We start from the raw sequence: 21,086 nt of genomic DNA, 5'->3' as shown, positions 1-21,086 counted from the left end.
AAAGACAAGTCTACATCTGTACAACTGTCATAACTATATATATATATATATATATATATATATATATATATATATATATGTACCTGCGGGATGTGTACACACACACACACACACACACATACATATATATATATATATATATATATATATATATATATAGATAGATAGATATAGATATATACACAGACACAGCTATAGCCATATATATATATATATATATATATATATATATATATATATATATATATATATATATACACACACATCTGAACACCCTTTGTGACACAGAAGGGTTCCAAAGGAACTGACGTGTACTCAAACCAGAGGCATCTCTTGTGTTATAACATGTAAATCTTAAGCAGTTCACCAGAGTAGGGATGGTTGTTGTGTATGTAAAGTTTGGGGTGGGGAATGATGGCTAATGTAATCTACCCTGGGGATTGTGCAGTTAGGATGGGGGAATGATGGGTATGGACTTACACCCCAGTGACCACTTCTGTGTCACTGCTCGACAGTGGCACAGGAAAATAACATACCCATCTGTATGTGGTACTTTGTAGACACCGGTCAACACAGATGGCTACCATGGTGTGCTAAAAGATATTACACAGGTGTATGCCTGGCTACAGGTTAGTCACACACACAAACATGCACACACTTGCCAGTATTGTGCATACATGTCTTGCCTATGTAAAGGTAACTAGTACAGTGGTATGCAGTTGGGTTATGTGCCACAGAACACATACAATTACACTTACTCTGATTCCACTTCTGAGCTGGGTGACATCACAGGACTGATTACTTGCAGTGAGGAGGGGGGAAGAGAGAGGTTTAGCAGTTGATAAGGATAAAGGCCAGTGCAAAAGGAGGTATCTCTTTGGAATGCAACAAAACCTACTGTCATGACAGGATGCAGACACAAATACACACACACACAACCACACTAAGCCATTTGTTGACACACGCCCACAAACACACTCAGCCATTTGCTGACACACACACTCAGGCATTTGCTGTCACACACACAAACAGTTGCCAGTGGTTGGATCAGAACTCCTGCCTATCTACAGATCACTATTATAGCAAGAAGCACTTATGAGACGCGCCACAGAGATTACACGTTCCAAGGCAGTCAGAATACCCTTCTAAGATTGAGGACAACAACAGGGAGACTGACAGTCACGAAGTACATAGCTGTAAACCTGTGTGTTTAAAGTAGGTGTCCATTACAACCTGCATGCACAAACAAGACACATCATCTGCAGGTGGGCCGGAGAGGTATAATTGTAGCACAACAAGAACCTGAAATGGAGTATGCCCATCTGTCGAATGGACAACTACTTACACTATACAGGGTTACAGTGGGCATGCTCATACACTTAGTAGCACAGGGCCGTTTGGGATGCACTATGACTACAACTACACAAGTTTATACTGGGCATGCTCATACACTTAGTAACAAAGGGCTTGTTGGATGCACTGACTCAAATTACACAAGGTGGCAGTGGGTATGCTCATACACTTAGTAGCACAGGGCTGTTTGGGATGCACTCTGATTCTAACCACAGAAGGCCACAGTGTTCATGCTCATACACTTACATGTACAAAACACATTGTAATAGACTCCTATTGTAAACACACAGGTTTACAGCTATGTACATCTTACCTGTCAGTATATATGCACATCATACTGGTTTACTAGGTTTACTACCTGCTACCTGTATGTGGCCCGTAAATGATATACCTGTGTCTGTGCTGTGTGATACACATGCATACATGTACATGAAGTACTGACATATATATATGTTAAGTATACACATTCATGCATGTGTGGACGTGACAGACAATAGTTTACCTGGGACACACAGTAGGATGCTACATACAGCATGTGTCACACACCTTGCTGCCCTGAAAGGCATTCATTGATAGCAGGTTGTGGACAGTGGCATTATACGTGGGACAGTGGCATGTGAAAGCATAATGTGTGAGCCACATTGTGCAATGGTACTGAGATGCAGGTTTCAAGATGACCTCTCCTGGCTGTGTTAGTAGTTGTCATTATTAGCAGGACTGCTACCCTAAGTATATCTCACATTGGTCATATACACAATTTCAGCTGCTGTCCGTTACCTTACATGAGGCATTTTCTACCAAGCACACTACTGCCACTCGCAGTGATGTTATGGTACAAGTGGCAACTGCTAGACAAAAACAATGAGCCAATGTCCTGCTGTTATTATCAGGTTGTCCAGTGTCTGTCATTCTAGGCTGTCATGACTGAATGACAAGCCTTCAACACAGAGCACATGCATGCATGTTTCACGTGTGTGGATAATACCTAGGTCACATTTACCCATATAGCCACATTCCAAGGCAAATGTTCTACACCCAGAAGTAACACCCTGACACCTACAAGACAATTGCATTGGATGCTTATGCTAACCAATGCTAGATGTGTGGCTTTAATAATCCATTTGCTCAATGTAGAACCTACAATGGGGAGTACTGACATCTTTGCAGTGAGGAACACCTGGCTGAAGGCTCTGTAGTGCACAACTGCACTACCACCATATAACTCAGATCCAGACATGTGGGCCATAACAGTGGTATGGACCATTCCAGGTGGTGGTGTCCACATATTCATAAAGGCTACTCACATGTAAAGACCACTACTCCAACATAACTCAACACAGATGAGTCAGATACAGGTAACAGTGGCAAATGCTGCATTATAGGTTGTATCCTCATATACATCCACCACCTTGTCCCCAGACTACCAACACACATCCATGTGTGGTATGACATAGTATGGTAGACCACCAGATAACCCCCAATTGGTGGACTTTACCTAGGCCTACATCAACTGAGCAAAGTATCCATGTACAGACACAGCTGCATAATGTGTTATGCAATGCAATAATACCACTGTTTGTAATCAGCTCAGTTGTACACATACCAGGGGCCTTCAGATGTTGTCAGCATTAACACGGTTGACTGTTGCTGTACACCAGTAAACAACACCCTCATGGTTGGATATGACCTAACTGTACCTGCCCTGGATATGTACATCCCACACTCATACAACATAAATGACATTGCAATAGCTTTCATTATCCTTTCTACATACAGGTGGCTACAGTCATTACACACATGAACATGGCAGATGGCATGCTAACAGTACATAAGGTTTGATATCTATGTTAACAGAGGTAATATTTCCTCTCTACTGGTCACCCATGACACCTATCATATCATACAACACCCCATGTGGCATTAATGTCATTAGACATGTCCACCTAATGCAATGCCTACAAACATACCCAAATAACAGGATCATAAGACCTACACAAGGCCAGCTCTGCTCTGTATGTTCCTGATTAGTCACAGGTGATATGTTCATGACATGTACAACCATGTGTGGCCACAGCTCCTACATATACCCCATGTCAACAATTGCAAGCCATGCATGCTGTGTGCTGTCTGGACATTAGCCTTAGTACCACAATAACCAGTACATGCTGGGGTGAGATGTTTTCAAGCTACAGAGCTCACACATGATTGAATGAGTGTACTGCCTAGCTCTAACAGAGCACATTGCTGGCACTCTTCCAGTAAACATGAGGTGTGTGTGGCAAACATGGCACTGTCAAGTAACAGTTTGTAGGACCATGACATGGAATAATGCTGTGTGTGTGTCTCACTGATATGTGCTGTCATATATGTACACATGGCTACTCAGTGAAGGTGGTAGTGTCCTACCAGTACATGAATACAACATGCATTATGGTGTAATACTCGAATATGTTTCACACATGGCATGGGGAAGGTGTGGAATGCATCCTATTGACCTGCTGGTGCACTTACTGAAGTAGACCGCATATGTGTACATGTATTGATGTTTGTGTAGATTCCATGTGTGTGCAGTGTCTGATGTCTGAAGGTGACTGTTGTCTTAGTACATCATGCTGTTGCAATACAGCCTCAACATTGCCAACTGTATATGGTGATATGCTCTAAGTACAGTAAGCCGTACATGAGGTATGGACAGATGTTTGGACATGACTACTAAGTGGTGGAGCTTCTTTGCAGATAAATGATTACTGAGGACAACTCACTGGTGTGCTACAACCATTTCTACAATAACCTCTGTAACTGCTAAGGTCAGGTTTTGTTAATTGAAGTGGAAGACAGACAATGTAGAATGCAGTAAGGGTGACACTGAAGGCAAATCTCATGATACCTGTAACAGTAATACCTCCCCTGTGCATATATTGTGCATATATCAGCACAGTTGGCAAAGGAAAGAGTCAGTAAGCTTTGTAGCAAATGCAATAGTGCTGTACTTCTGTAATACCTATCATGAGATAGGCAGATGTTTGATTCACAGTACTGGCATGTGTGGGGGTGTGTGTATCCATATATGTCACGTATTGTTGGGAATACATCCAACATGTTTTCACTCTCCTGAACGCTGTTGTTGACACCAGTACAGAGAGAAGTGTAGAAAGAAAGGCATAGGCAGGTGGTTGAACCTCACACATGTAAAGTGTCTGTATGATTGTGACATAGGTGTATATCTTTGTGAATGCCACAGTGTGTATGTGTGTGTGTGTGTGTGTGTGTGTGTGTGTGTGTGAGTGTGTGTGTGTATATGGCTTTCTGTGTGTATGGCTGTCCAGTCCCTGGAGTGAGACTGTATTTTACCATAGTGAAATGTTAATGCCCCCTCCCCGCATCCACTCAATGCAGTCTAGCATCCCTGTTGATATCATCAATCATAGACGGGCATTCTAACCACCTGTTAACATGTACATGCTGGGTGTGACCTGTTGTTGCATAGCCTATTGATGGAGCCCCCTCCCCACATACACTCACTGCACTGTAGTATCTCTGTCAATGTCCTCGATCTTAGGCCATTCCGACTACCTGTACATATGTAATCTCTGTGGTGCATTTTGTAATTGCGTAGTACTATAATGATGATATTCACATAGGCAGGGGTTCTCATCTGAACACTGGCAACTATGTGTGTGTCAGAGTGTGTGTTACTGTGTCCGTGAATCCCTGAGTCTGTGGGTGTGTCTGTGTTTGCATGCTGTCATGGCAGTGGGTACTGCTTTACTGCTTCCCAATGAGAAGCCACTATTTCATAGGTTCATAGGTTGATACTAGGCTATCAGCCCTAGAGCCTGTACAAGCCTAGCCATAACAATTCCCTGGCTATTTCTTCCCACACTATTTACTTCCCTGGAACCCTGTCTAGCAGGGCGACTGACATGATCCCCGGGGTGAATTTCCTTTCCCCCATCCAATCATCAAGGTTTCTTTTGAACAGGGCCAAAGAGACACTCTGCTTGACATGTATGGGCAATCTATTCCAGAGTCTGGGGAGTCTCTGTGTCAGGAACCTATCCCTCCAGCATGTTTTGTTTATTGTGATGGCAAGGTTTAGATCCCTGGAGCATGTGGCTCTGAGGGATTGGGATTTCTTTAAGTGTAGCATGTCCAACAACTCTGGTTTTTGACATGGCCTTGTATGTTAAGCAGAGATCGCCTCTGAGTAGACGATATGCAGCAGAGTATAGCTGGAGTTTTTAAGGCAGTCAGCATAGGTCATCTGCTTTAGGCCTGTGGTTCTTTTAGTGATGTATTTCTGCGGTCTTTCCAGTTGTTGCAGATGTCTTGAGAGGTACATACCAAACGGGGTATTGTATTCTATAATGGATTTAATGAGGGATGAGTACAATGGGACAATGACTTCCTTTTTTCTGGATGAAAAGCCCTTAGTGATGAGGTGTGCCATATAGAAGGATTTCCTGACTGTTGTGGCAATGTGGTTATTGAAGGTGAGACAACTGTCCACCTGTGTCCCTAAGTCTCTTATCACACTTTCGGTGTTTAGTGTACTGCCACCTATATGATAATTCATGGGTACATGTTTTTTCCCAAAGGGGATAACTATACATTTCTTGGCATTGAGCTTGAGCCCATGGCTCTGGCAAAAGCACCAAGCATCTGTTTCTGTAAGGCCCTTTTGTAGAGTATCCACATTATTTGCTTTACCCTTGTTATCCGCCATACCACTCTTTTACCTCCTCCCTGCTCCAGGTAACTATACCTGTGATGTCACCCACTATGGATGTGACGGCTCTGAACACAGTAGCTTACTACACAGCTAACATGCTCTTGGATCATTAGAACAGTAAACATAATTGAAACATGGGAGAATATAACTACGATGTGGAAGCTACAAAGTGCATGCAGGTATTGTCATACTGACCTGTGGGTAGTCAACATGTACATATGTGACACTAACTGCAAACACCGACATCCCCTGGCACATGTAACTACACCTGAAAGTGGAAGGCAGAACGTCAAGATCAACATGCTGTTAGTCTTGTTACACATGATACATACTGTCAAACGTACAAAATGCATTCTAAAACTGTAATACATGGTATGCCTGCTGTCTGTCAACACTACTCAACAATATGAATCTACAATTATCTACCTAGTATGTTCACCCTGTGCATCAGACCATATGAGCATGTCCCTGCTTCGATGGTGTGGATGACAGGGATGTGGCACAGGCATCATCATATGCACAGGGTGATAATGTTTGCCAGAGGCCTAGGCTGCACCATTGGATGACATCATGTGTGTGTGTGTGTGTGTGTGTGTGTGTGTGTGTGTGTGTGTGTGTGTGTGTGTGTGTGTGTGTTAGAGCTGTGATATCATTGGGCGTGTGTGGATGTTATGTGTGTGTGTGTTCAGGTGCCCTACATTTGTTTCCAGTGTGTGTGTGTGTGTGTGTGTGTGTGTGTGTGTGTGTGTGTGTGTGTGTGTGTGTGTGTGTGTGTGTGTGCATGTACACAGGTCTGGCATGTGGCTGGCCTACACAGGGGTATTATTGACAGCTGCAGAATTTACAAGGCAGGTTTCATAGTTCACGGTGTCCAACCACGGCTACGTGATCTGTGCCTGCCAGGGGTTGCACAGGCACTACCAGGCAGAGGTCCAGATTGGGTACTGTTTGATGACATATGTCCACTGGAATTGTGTCCCTGTTGGGACCATCCAGGACCACGTGCATGTGGCCTGCTGTGTCCTGGTGTGGACTGCACAGCACCAGCTGCACTGCTGCTGCTACCACCACTATGGGAGCGGGCATGTGCAGTAGCATGTTCACGTAGACCTTCAACAGGTGATGTTGCTGACCTACGTCCACATGCCCAATGACTCACTCCCAACAGATGTTCCAGCACAGACATTTCACGCTCGAGGATTGACATGCCACAGTCAAGGACTCCCACCATGTCACCCAATCATCTAGCCAAAACATCTGCAAGATGATGGTGAGCATTTGCAAGTGCCTGGATGTTGTCAGTTAATGAATGGGCAACAGCCCTCTGAAGCCTCAGACCTTCTCTGTTGTTCCATTCAGCACATGCCTGTTCCTCCATTACAGCCTGAAACATGCACCTGGTGACTCTAGCTGATGTGCTTTGTCTCGCAAGGGCATGTTGGCCAGTGGTCCTCCTATGAGCAGCGCTGGGCACATGCCTGTGTGATACATTACCAGTCAGTTGACTGGGATCATGGTGTGCAGACATACCTTCCATAGTCTCCACACTTCCCTGTTTCATGTTACCACCCGCCAACTGTCCGTCCTCTATGGCCAGTGGTGATGGGGTATGTGTAGGCAGGGGAATTGTGTGCGAGAATGAGGGGGAGACTGGTGGAATGGCAACCAATGGCACAGATTCAGCACCTGACATCCCTGCTGTGCCTCAATCATACTATCATCATCACTGCTAGAGTCTGTGGGGACATTAACATCAGGTGGACCACAGGAGGGCAATGCACCTACATCAACACCTGTGAGGGGAAGACAAGAACTGTACATTACAAGTTATACCAGACACAGACAAGGACAGACAGAGACACACAGACACACACACACACACACACACACACACACACACACACACACACACACACACACACACACACACACACACACACACACACACACACACACACACACACACACACACACAGACATACAGACAGAGCACACAGACACACAGACAGAGACACACAGACACACACAGACACACAGACACACACGCTACATTCAGAGGACATGGCAGATGGCATTCAGCTTAGACAATTATAGATTAAGCTTAGACAATTATAGTGGTAGCTATCATACATCCCTGAGTTGCACAAAACAGCATGCATGTGTTATAGCAGATGGCATGCACCTTACACAATTATAGTTGTGGTTAGCATACATACCTGTATTGCACCATTTGTGTTAGTAGCCTATGACCATATCTGCAACACAATGCATGCACTTTGCGCCATTGCACCACACTGCCATGGTATGTGCAACATACACCACATGTTAACAGACCATTGCTGACCTTTGTACATCTGCCACTGATGCTTTGTGTTGGCCACCGCCCCTATGTATGAGGACATGAGAAGTAGGATATGTCCACTGCAAACTATGTTTGCCTGAGCCCTAGCTTGCATATCTCCCCCAAGGCAGTGCATGCCTGTTCAACATTATTCCGCCTACCCCTGAGCTGAGTCTAGACATTGTGCATGTTGCTGTACACACATGTTTGACATGGCTGTCCCTACATTACAATGGTGCTACAGATCAGCACAGGTTTACAGTACACCAGCCTGCTGTATGGCGTATGACCTTGCCAATCACATGTAGTATGACATGTCTTCTGCTGACGTGCTGAATGACATGCATACATGTGTAACACAATGGTGTCCTTTCCCCTCTACAGTATGGTAATGGTGTCCCAATGCAGGGATGTGTTATACTAACATGGGCCTTCAGCTGATGCAATGTTGTCTTTCCACCCTACAAATATGCAGTGACATACTGCACATTGAGCTGATGTGCATAGCCATTGCAGGGCATCATGTGGCTTCACAATTGCTACACAGTGTGAGCTACTGACACAGTTCATAGCCATGACTATGTTCACATACAATACATATCTAATGTGGAATGTGATCCACATCACTGAGGTGTATACACACTAAACCCTAATGTGGAATGCATGGCACAGGTCACAGAAGGATATACACATGACACCCCTGCACATCTGCAACCATATTACTGATGCCTGGCAACTATGCCCACACATGGCTAACTTAGCAGTACTCTGTGTCCCACATGCCATCTGTGTACCTCACACACACATGAGGAGCAGGCATGACAGTGATGTCTGACACCAGCAAGGTGAATATACTGTATCTGTGGCCTGATGTGGTTGTATGTGTATGTTGTGCAACACATGTATGTATTTGGATACTGTATAGGTGAATGCTTTCATGTCATAACATACTCAAGATGTTCAAGACATGTTATGTGGCGGTTTCATGTTATGCCTACACAAGCTGTGCACAGGCCTGTATGATGTTTAGTGTTTCACATCTGCAATATCACCATTACATAAAGGCCATAGATGTATTGTGTTGAGCCAATGTACAACAGGGTGTACACACATGTACATCACTTCTACTGTGTGTGTTGCTTCATGTCTCTGGCCATCCTCCATGGCCATGTATACACATGTTCTGTCCAATGGTTGTGATGCCCATCTTATTTCACATGTCAGTGTTATCCCATATGACATACACCCATAGATGTCATATGCTCCACTGAGGACAGGGTTATGCAGACAAAGAGTGGTATGTATGGGATGTGAGACATCATGTTTTACAGGATAGTTGAGCAGTGTTGCAGTCAGCCCACTACATGTCATGGAAATGTCAGATAGCACATGACATTGTGTGACATTCTTAGCAAGGGTATAATCCACAAGGGTGCATCCTGGGGGCTGGTCATACTCCAGCTCCAACATATTTAGAGTGTGTGCACACATATGCTCTCTGTACAGTACTGCTCATATTCCCAGCATGGGTAATGCTAATATGTAGTACCTGTCCCTACAGTGAAACACACCTCCACCATTGTATTCACTGTTGTCCACACGTCTGGTAATGACAGTTTGGAAGGTTTAGTGTAGGTGTTTCATATAGTCTTCCATTGTTTCACATGGTAACCACTGTGATGCATTGCAGGTCTGACCACTGTCTAGTAACAGGACCACCATACATTATGTGTACATGTGTTATGGCAGATAGCATGCAATTAATATGATCTGTGCATTATCAAGCCTGGTAAATAATAACAATCTCACCTGACACAGGCTGCTGTCACCACAAAATGCCAGAGGTACCTAAACAGGAGTGTCACAGCAGTAAATCATTATCCACACCTGTGTGATAGCTACAGGGTGCAATGTCCATGTTAACACATAAGCCAGTACAATACACTATACTATGGAGCATGCTCATATGTGCATACATAGAGTAGCAGACTATAGTATGTGACATGTGTGCATACATGCCTTGCATATAATGTTACATTACATATTGTACAGTAACACTTGTAACTATGTGAAATATAGTTGTGTTATATGTGCAGTAGTGACTTACCAGGTAACTCCAGGCTTGGTGGTTGAGAGACACCCACCTCCACAATACAGGCTAAAGCTTGTGGATGGAGTTCTGCAGGTGTCCCCAGGTTGGCGAGTAGCTCCTCGGTACATGTGAGTGGGGGCTGGGTGAGTGGCCCCCCACCTGTTGCACCTTGTTCCCTGGTGATTGCATTAGCATGCTGTTTTGCCCATCTCATGAGGTCAGCGCAGTGTCAGTGCACCTGCTGATAGGTACGAATGTGACCACCAACATAATTTACTCTCCTGCAGAGTTCCTCCCACAGGACATCCCACTGCTGTGCATCCTGTGGCACATGGCTGAAGAGTGTTTTATGGTTGTTGAGGAGGTATGAGATGAGGACCTCATCCTCCAAGCGGCTGTATGCTGGCAGCCTGCTATGTGGCATACCTGGAAGACATAATGATGGAGACAGGTCACAGTAACTCACAGAGAAGTACAGAAGTACAGCTGAACATACATGTGTATCACACTTATTAAGATTACAAATACGTATTTGCAAATCTATATGACACTAACACCACTGACATGTATGTCACACACATTTGACACTTACTGGTGATGTGATGTTATCGCCATATATGTGTGTATCATGTGATGACATTGCTCATACACCATGTGGATGTTGTCTTGATGTGGGCATGTCTGTTTGCCTGTACTGGTGTCTTTACCTATCAGCACATGCCTGGATGTGTTCACATTAATGAAATCAAACTTAATGCTGTGTATATGTCACATATATAGTCATACATAGCCATTAGGGACATGACTGTGACCCTGCAGACTTGCAAGCATGTATGTGTTTTGCCATATACATCTACATGGCACTGCATAGCTGTGTAGCATCATGCCATGTATTGCCTGTGTTGCACATGTGTAACACATGGGACAATAGCTAGCCTGATGGTATTTGCAGGGTTGGATATCAACTATAGCATGTATGGTCATAGTGATCTAGTAGGCTATATGCCCTGGGCCATTTATGAGCCTAGGCAGACAGGTTACCTAGCTGTAGGCAACAGACAGGTAAGTTTCAGTGGCCAGTTCAAGCAGTACCACAGAACTGATCCACAGGGTTACTGATATATTTAGCATTCAATCATCACACCATGTCACAGAGAGGGGCGATGTGCAGCTTCACTGGACAGGGATGTATAGCATGGCAAGAGTATGTTAAGTGTATGAGACAGAGATCTGTCAGGCATGTTGTGATCCTTGTACTAGAAAGGTGGATGTCCATGAAGTATGTGTTTATTTGAGATCAGGATGGGTTAAGTCTAGCATGTCCAACACCTCTGGGCTGGACATGGCTTTATTCAGAGTAGGCTGCATGCTACATAGTGCAGCTAGGGATTGGGAAGGGCAGTGTAGGCCATCTACACATGGGCAATAACCCTTAAAGGAAATATGTGATCTATTATGGGTCACATGGGTGTTGAGTATGGCTGAGCAATTATATCTATATTCCTGGATGGCACCCTGTCACGTTGCCTAGGTAGTAGTTCATGGGTACAAGGTTTGTAACATAGGGGATGACAATGCAATACTTAGCTGTCAGATTGTGGCCATACATCACGCACCACACATCTGACATGCTAAGGCCCTTCTGTATGTTGAATGTAGCACACATTGAGTCAACTATTGCTCCTAGTTCATAGTCATTTGCAAATATCAGTAGGCTGATGCCTTCTGTGTTAGTCTATGTGGTATAGATAACAAAGTGGGGGAGTACCAGGAATGAGCCCTGTATTACTGTGGTTGGCACTGGTTTGATGTGCGTGTATTAGTCAGACACCATCTGTAGTGTTGGTTCTGCCAGCAGTCCAGTTGCCAACCACTCCTGTGATGTAGGAATATACACCTAGTTTACTGAATGTAGCTGGAACACAGTATGGGTGATGTTGTCCTACGACCAGGCAAGGTCATGATATGCAGTGTGACTCAACCCAACTGTCATCTACATCTGTACTGAGTACATCAAATACAGTGATTATTCAATTACTGTGCTTGCTTTGGTGCCTTTTTCATTTTAAAACTGTGTATGAAGTTTTTTTTCTTTTCTCTGATGAAGTCTTCCAAAGGCTGAACGATGAAAAGTGCTTCACATTAAACATTTTTGGAGTTATTCTAGCCAGATCTGAGCCTGTGTTGTTTTTTGTTTTGAAGAGCTTGTTGTTCCAGTTATTTTCAAACATTGATTATGGTTCATGGCCTTACAGACCAGACTCAGCAGGGTAGTTGTGCACAATTTCCCATTATCAGTGGTGTCTCTTCCTTTGTGGGGTGTGATAACTGTTGCTGTGCACCATTCAGTGTGTACACAGCCTGACATGGAGCTATGATTGAACATGATGTGTATGTGGATAGTTGATTGTTCTTACATTTGTTTAGGATACACCCTGGGATGTTAACAGGTCCCATGACAGCTGTATGTATGGCTTTAGAGAGTGCAGCTTGTACCTGCATAGTCGTTATTACAGGGGCACTGTAGTGTACATGGATATATTACTAAGTGTACCGGTTGGGGGGGAGGTGGGAGTGGGTTTAGGTTCTCCAAGACCCTATCTGGATGAACAGGTGCTATTTCTGTAGATGCAGTACTTCCCATGCCATAGTGCTGGGCAGAACGACAGGTCTTGTCATTGCCATTACGATTGACACAGCTATAGAATGCTCTGTGCTTGGCTTCATAATATGTGGCTGATTAGTTTCATAGTAGCTTTGTGTGGTTTTATATGGTGTATCTGCATCTTACTGAGACTGACCAGGGATCACCTACACTCATGTGTGTTCACTCTTGCAACAGCTACTACCTTCTTTGGTACAGTTTAAAGCATGGTACCACCAGTTTACCTTCTTGTTTGTGTTGGGTTGAATCCTGGTTCTGTTTCAATGGCCCAATCACTGCAAATATGTGACTGCTTAAGGTTCATTTGTGTAGGATTCAGCATTTGCACATGCATTGTTCATCTGCATGGGTGCCATGACAGTCACCACTCAGCTCTTAGGAAACATAACATTGGCATTGAAGACTGACTATGTGTAGCATACTGTTAGCCCTGTTTGTATGACTACTGTGATCCAGGTCATTGGGGTCTATGGAATCCAACATGCATTGAGCGCAGGTGTTGGTACATGAGGAGTCTTCCCAGTTCATAAATGGAATAGTTGAGAGTAGCCATTATTATGGTTCTGTCTCAGACCTAATCTTCCACCTTTACAGCACATTATGAAAGTTGGGAAATCCATGGCCTGGTGGGTAATCTGTCACAAGGTGCAATTTGAATTCCACTTTGGCACAAAGGTAGTTGCTCAGCATAATGCATCTGAAGTTATGCAAGTGCAACTAGTGTGGGGGTGTACATATCCTTCAGGAATATGGACACACCTGCGGTCCGTGTGTTCCAATAAAGGAAAATGGGCAAGAGGTGAGGTATGTGTTATAACATGGTCATGCAGGTGTGCTCTCTGGAGCATTGATCCATGTCTCAGTCACTGCACAGATATGTTCTCCATGTTAGGGATTGACAAATGTGTGTCCATATAGTGTTTCTGACATATATCATTGTGTAGCAAGACCAGCAGTTTATTGCTTGGTTGTGCCTATAACAGCAGTGGACCTTCACTTGAACTGTGCATAGGGGAAGCATGAGCCCTAGGCAGTATCCAGATTCCCAGGGGTGACAGGTGCAGGCCCTGTCTGGAAAAGCATCATGGTCTGTCAACCATGTTATCCCAGGCAGAGAGATACTGGATACCCTTTGACTTGCACCACTACACTAGACAATTGTGGAATACAATCCTTTTGTCCTTGTACTGTAGTATCATTCTGGCCAATGGCAGAATGCTACCTAGGCCTTGGGACATACCTGCATGGGCTACAAGACCTGACAGTTCCTACATGTGTTTCCATGCAGTCCAGGCTACTGCATCACAAGTCCTGCACAACAACATGGAATATGCCAGAGCCATGTGTATAGTTCAAAAGGTGGTCTGAGTGTATGGGTATGTAGCTAATCATGGCAGACAGACAGCTGACAGTATGTATGCCCTCGTATAGGTTGGTGTGTAACATAGTGCTAGAGTTTGCATTCACAAATGAGTAGTGATGGGCATGTTTCCAGCTACGTGTTCTGAGGTGTGGCACAATTATGCAAACTATGTCATACAGTTTGTGTATTTTGGTGTCTGTCTCTTCCAGCTTGGGGGGGGGGGGGTCACTTGTTTGGCCAGATACTCAGAAGCATCTGTGAATGTGTGTGATGAAGTCTTCCAAAGGCTGAATGATGAAAAGTGCTTCACATTAAACATGTTTGGAGTTATTCTAGCCAGATCTGAGCCTGTGTTGTTTTTTTGTTTTGAAGAGTTTGTTGTTCCAGTTATTTTCAAACGTTGATTATGGTTCGTGGCCTTACAGACCAGACTCAGCAGGGTAGTTGTGCACAATTTCCCATTATCAGTGGTGTCTCTTCCTTTGTGGGGTGTGATAACTGTTGCTGTGCACCATTCAGTGTGTACACAGCCTGACATAGATTCATAGATTCATAGATTCATAGATTAGTACTAGGCTAACTGCCTTTGTGGGCCATTTTAAGCCTAGCCAATTACCCCATGTGAGAATCAAACCCTGCACCTTGTATCTGTAAGGTAAACACCTTAACCATTATGCCAACCTCCCACCCCATGGAGCTATGATTGAACATGATGTGTATGTGGATAGTTGATTGTTCTTACATTTGTTTAGGATACACCCTGGGATGTTAACAGGTCCCATGAAAGCTGTATGTATGGCTTTAGAGAGTGCAGCTTGTACCTGCATAGTCGTTATTACAGGGGCACTGTAGTGTACATGGATATATTACTAAGTGTACCAGTTGGGGGGGAGGTGGGAGTGGGTTTAGGTTCTCCAAGACCCTATCTGGATGAACGGGTGCTATTTCTGTAGATGCAGTACTTCCCATGCCATAGTGCTGGGCAGCACGACAGGTCTTGTCATTGCCATTACGATTGATACAGCTATAGAATGCTCTGTGCCTGGCTTCATAATATGTGGCTGATTAGTTTCATAGTAGCTTTGCGCGGTTTTATATGGTGTATCTGCATCTTACTGAGACTGACCAGGGATCACCTACACTCATGTGTGTTCACTCTTGCAACAGCTACTACCATCTTTGGTACAGTTTAAAGCATGGTACCACCAGTTTACCTTCTTGTTTGTGTTGGGTTGAATCCTGGTTCTGATTCAATGGCCCAATCACTGCAAATATGTGACTGCTTAAGGTTTATTTGTGTAGGATTCAGCATTTGCACATGCATTGTTCATCTGCATGGGTGCCATGACAGTCACCACTCAGCTCTTAGGAAACATAACATTGGCATTGAAGACTGACTATGTGTAGCATACTGTTAGCCCTGTTTGTGTGACTACTATGATCCAGGTCATTGGGCTCTATGGAATCCAACATGCATTGAGCGCAGGTGTTGGTACATGAGGAGTCTTCCCAGTTCATAAATGGAATAGTTGAGAGTAGCCATTATTATGGTTCTGTCTCAGACCTAATCTTCCCCATTACAGCACATTATGACAGTTGGGAAATCCATGGCCTGGTGGGTAACCTGTCGCAAGGTGCAATTTGAATTCCACTTTGGCACAAAGGTAGTTGCTCAGCATAATGTATCTGAAGTTATGCAAGTGCAACTAGCGTGGGGGTGTACATATCCTTCAGGAATATGGAAACACCTGTGGCCCATGTGTTCCAATAAAGGATAATGGTTAAGAGGTGAGGTATGTGTTATAACATGGTCATGCAGGTGTGCTCTCCGGAGCGTTGAAACATGTCTCAGTCACTGCACAGATATGTTCTCCATGTTAGGGATTGACATATGTGTGTCCATATAGTGTTTCTGACATGTATCATTGAGTAGCAAGACCCGCAGTTTATTGTTTGGCTGTACCTGTAACAGCAGTGAACCTTAACCTGAACCATGCATGATGAAGGCACTATAGGGGAAGCATGAGCCCTAGGCAGTATCCAGATTCCCAGGGGTGACAGGTGCAGGCCCTGTCTGGCAAAGCATCATGGTCTGTCAACCATGTTATCCCAGGCAGACAGATACTGGATACCCTTTGACTTGCACCACTACACTAGACAATTGTGGAATACAATCCTTTTGTTCCTGTACTGCAGTATCATTCTGGCCAATGGCAGAATGCTACCCAGGCCTTGGGACATACTTGCATGGGCTACAAGACCTGACAGTTCCTACATGTGTTTCCATGCAGTCCAGGCTACTGCATCACAGGTCCTGCACAACAACATGGAATATGCCAGAGCCATGTGTATAGTTCAAAAGGTGGTCTGAGTGTATGGGTATGTGGCTAATCATAACAGACAGGCAGCTGACAGTATGTATGCCCTTGTATAGGTTGGTGTGTAACATAGTGCTAGAGTTTGCATTCACAAATGAGTAGTGATGGGCATGTTTCCAGCTACGTGTTCTGAGATGTGGCACAATTATGCAAACTATGTCATACAGTTTGTGTATTTCGTTGTCTGTCTCTTCCAGCTTGGGGGGGGGGTCACTTGTTTGGCCAGATACTCAGAAGCATCTGTGAATGTGTGTGATTTCTGGTAGTGTGTGTGTGGGTGTCCTTACTGTGTTCTGGTAAAGGTATGTGTTGGTTGTGTTGATGAGATGCATGTGTTAACCTACACCTCATGACTGTCCAGTCCAGTCATGGCTGTAGACTGGGCTGCCTTCCAACGTACCCCTGCAGCTGCATCCCAAACAATGTGTGGGGCATGGTGTTAGGTGGGTTTGACAGTGTACATGACATAGAGATTACATTCCCCCAGAATAGCCACATACACAAAGCTGACATTAGGAAACACTAGTAGCTGACTAGTGGACATGTCTGTATGAGCATTCAGTACTACAAGTACCAAGTACTGTATTTAGTTTACATATTGCTTATGAAGATGTTTTAGACAGTGATGCTCACATGTAAATATGTGTGTTATGGATGTGACAACAATGGCTATTACGGAAACATTGTAGCTACCTTTAGCAGCAATCCTCCTCTGAGGAGCACATCACATCCTTTTAGTTGATTAAAGATGATGCAAGTGTCTACAGGCCTGTTTCCTTCTCCGGGTATATACTCACATATCCACCAGGACCATGAGCTCTGTTGGGCACAGACACCCACTCTCCAAACAGAGTCATGTATCAATAGACTCTGATGCCACTATCAACATGATCAGGATATAATCAGATAGTGTAAGACATCACATATGAAGCGGCTATTACACATGGGCAGCTGTCTTCTACATCTTACACTCCTACTGCAGATGTTACACTGGAGTTAAAGATTATATGCAGCCTGTTTCATTACCAGTGCTGTGCACTAACCTACATACAGTATGTGCACGCAGCTGTTAGGCTGGCAATGAGAGGTTGGGCTACACAAACCTGGTAGTTCAACCAGTGTGTCTCTACTCTCAATATCCACTCTATATAGGTGTGCACATAGCCATTTGGCCCAGCCTTGTAACAAGGATAACTACACATTTGCATAACATGTACACATGCACAGCTGTTATTGCTTGCAAACGATACTAGAGAGGTCCATCCCTGTAACAAGGGTCACTACACATTTGCATAACATGTACACATGCACAGCTGCTTCTGCTTGCAAATGATACTAGAGAGGACCAGCTATGTAACAAGGGTCACTACGCATTTGCATAACATGTACACATGCACAGCTGTTCTTGCTTGCAAATTATACTAGAGGGGTCCAGCCCTGTAGCAAGGGTCACTACACATTTGCATAACATGTACACGTGCACAGCTATTATTGCTTGCAAACAATTCTAGAGAGGTCCAGCCCTGTAACAAGGGTCACTACAATTTGCATAACATGTACACATGCACAGCTGTTATTGCTTGCAAATGATACTAGAGAGGACCAGCCCTGTAACAAGGGTCACTACACATTTGCATAACATGTACACATGCACAGCTGTTATTGCTTGCAAATGATACTAGAGAGGACCAGCCCTGTAACAAGGTTCACTACACATTTGCATAACATGTACAGATGCACAGCTGTTATTGCTTGCAAATGATACTAGAGAGGTCCAGCCCTGTAACAAGGGTCACTACACATTTGCATAACATGTACACATGTACAGCTGTTATTGCTTGCAAGCAATACTAGAGAGGTCCAGCCCTGTAACAAGGGTCACTGCACATTTGCCTAACATGTACACATGCACAGCTGTTATTGCTTGCAAACGATACTAGAGAGGTGGATATTACATGTGTTATGTGCATGGATAGTTACCTGGCTCTTCCAATTATCTTTGCTATCATGCTGCTAAACTGTCAGATGAATACAAATGATATGTATCCTTGTTATTGAATATTGTAATTGCCAATAGACATAACTACTGTTTGCATAACATAACAGAACTGCTATGTAGAATAGAATACAGATCTGCCTAAAATACTGTACATTACAGTTATTGGCACAATATCCCACAATGCACACCATATTTGCAAGGTAAGCCCACCTTTTATACACCCATACATATGTCGACTGTTACAATATATTGACATATAATATCCCCTGTTATAGCACATACTTGTTGGACCAATCCTGACACTGACTGTGGCTGGAAGCGAATTGGTGGGTTCCAAGCCCATATCATCCCTTGTGGTGTATGCGGAGTTTGCCTTGTGACCTACAGCAGTACACACATAGAATACTACAAGCATTACTACTGCTAAACAATACATCGCTACAAGATAGCTATTTCCACTATATGCATTGTTTACACTGTAATTCTTACAGAACAGGTACTACACGCACAGACATACTACATGTTATGCATACCTTTTTAGTAATTGGAGGTGTTATTGACTAGTATAATACTCATTTTCGGTTCGTCTTTCAGTGTTTTGTACTGTCCTACAGGTAGATACAGATGGTTTGAATGTGTGACAAGGCAAACTTTTATAGTTACAGATCAGTAACATGTGCTATCCTGATAACCAATTGGTGTTCTTAAGTAGCTAATTACATGCACATCAGCTGCACTGCTACTGCCTTAGCCAATACCATGGCTACAGTGGAGTATAACTGAGTACTCCACTTGGGCGTTGTCCCTTTGCCTTACTTGTGAGGAAGACAGCGTGGAAGTGTTGTTTGGAATCTATTGCAACAGCTGTATGGAGACGAACAGTAATATATTGTGTGTAATGAATAGAGGATTTGGTCTAAATGTGAGTACTGCTGTTATATTTCTGAACATTGTTACATGTGCAGGGTTTGTCTGTACTTAATACTTCTGCATATGTTTCAGTCTGGCCAGGTTGTTTGACCAGCTCAAGGATGCATAGCTATGCATATAATATTGGGGGTTTACAGTGCGCTTACCAGGCATATTTAGTTTGGTGTTACTGTGTATCATACTGTGCTGATAATCAATACTCGGTGACACTTGCTGGTGTACGAACCTTTCAGCCCTCTAAAACGGGATTAGTTCATACAAACCCTGTTACTTCAGCAGCTGTTCAATTGTATAACAACAACTATTTCATATAGGACCATGTTAGTGTGTCTGTGTCCAGGTATGTTAAGGTTTCAGCAGATGTTGTACAGTAGTTGAATAATTAGTTATGGTATGTCAGTATGTATTGATGTCATTATTTTGGTTGTGGGGTAGATGTTGGTGGGTGTACATAGCACATGCAAGGAAGTCTACGGACGAAAGTGGAAAATTAAAAAGTTTACGCTATTGTTGTCGTGGATTCATTTGCAGGTGCCTTTGCCTTGATTTTGTTTTATAGGAACCCCTTTTATACAACGTCTATATGTGTGTGGGTGTTCTTTCCTTATGTGAACACCTATCCCTTAGTGAACTAATACTATGGTAATTGCAGGCTGATTCATTAAGGCACTGTTAAATGCTTCCTGTATAGCATGCAGGTACTGTTAGTCCTTGAATCCTTTTGGCAATACATCGGAATGTAATACAGTTTTGCAAAATGAAAGCTGTCTGTGTATTTCTGTCATGGATATTTGCAGTCATTGCAGTTGTGTTGGTGACTGTATCCATAGAACGAACATATTTGTAATAGTGTGTTGGCATATACTCTTCATATTATGTTCATATTGTTTGGGGGGGCAGAATGTGTGATTGCTATGGTCCATGTTATACTCAGATATGAACACTTCAGATGCTGTCTACAGACATGTATGTATGTATGTGTATATATGTATATATGTAAATATATATATATATATATATATATATATATATATATATATATATATTTATATATATATATGTGTGTGTGTGTATATGTATATAGATATATATATTATTGCATAGGTTTATCCCTACCTCCATAGATGTGTAGATGTTTTTAACCTATCTATATATCTACATATATATGTAGACCTGTATATATCGACATGACTCTATGTATATCTCTCTCTCTCTATATATATATATATATAT

Source organism: Protopterus annectens, chromosome 1.part0, assembly GCF_019279795.1.
Source record: "Protopterus annectens isolate FY-2018-M chromosome 1.part0, PAN1.0, whole genome shotgun sequence".
In the NCBI taxonomy this organism is placed as follows: Eukaryota; Metazoa; Chordata; order Ceratodontiformes; family Protopteridae; genus Protopterus; species Protopterus annectens.
This window is presented reverse-complemented; position numbering follows the sequence as displayed.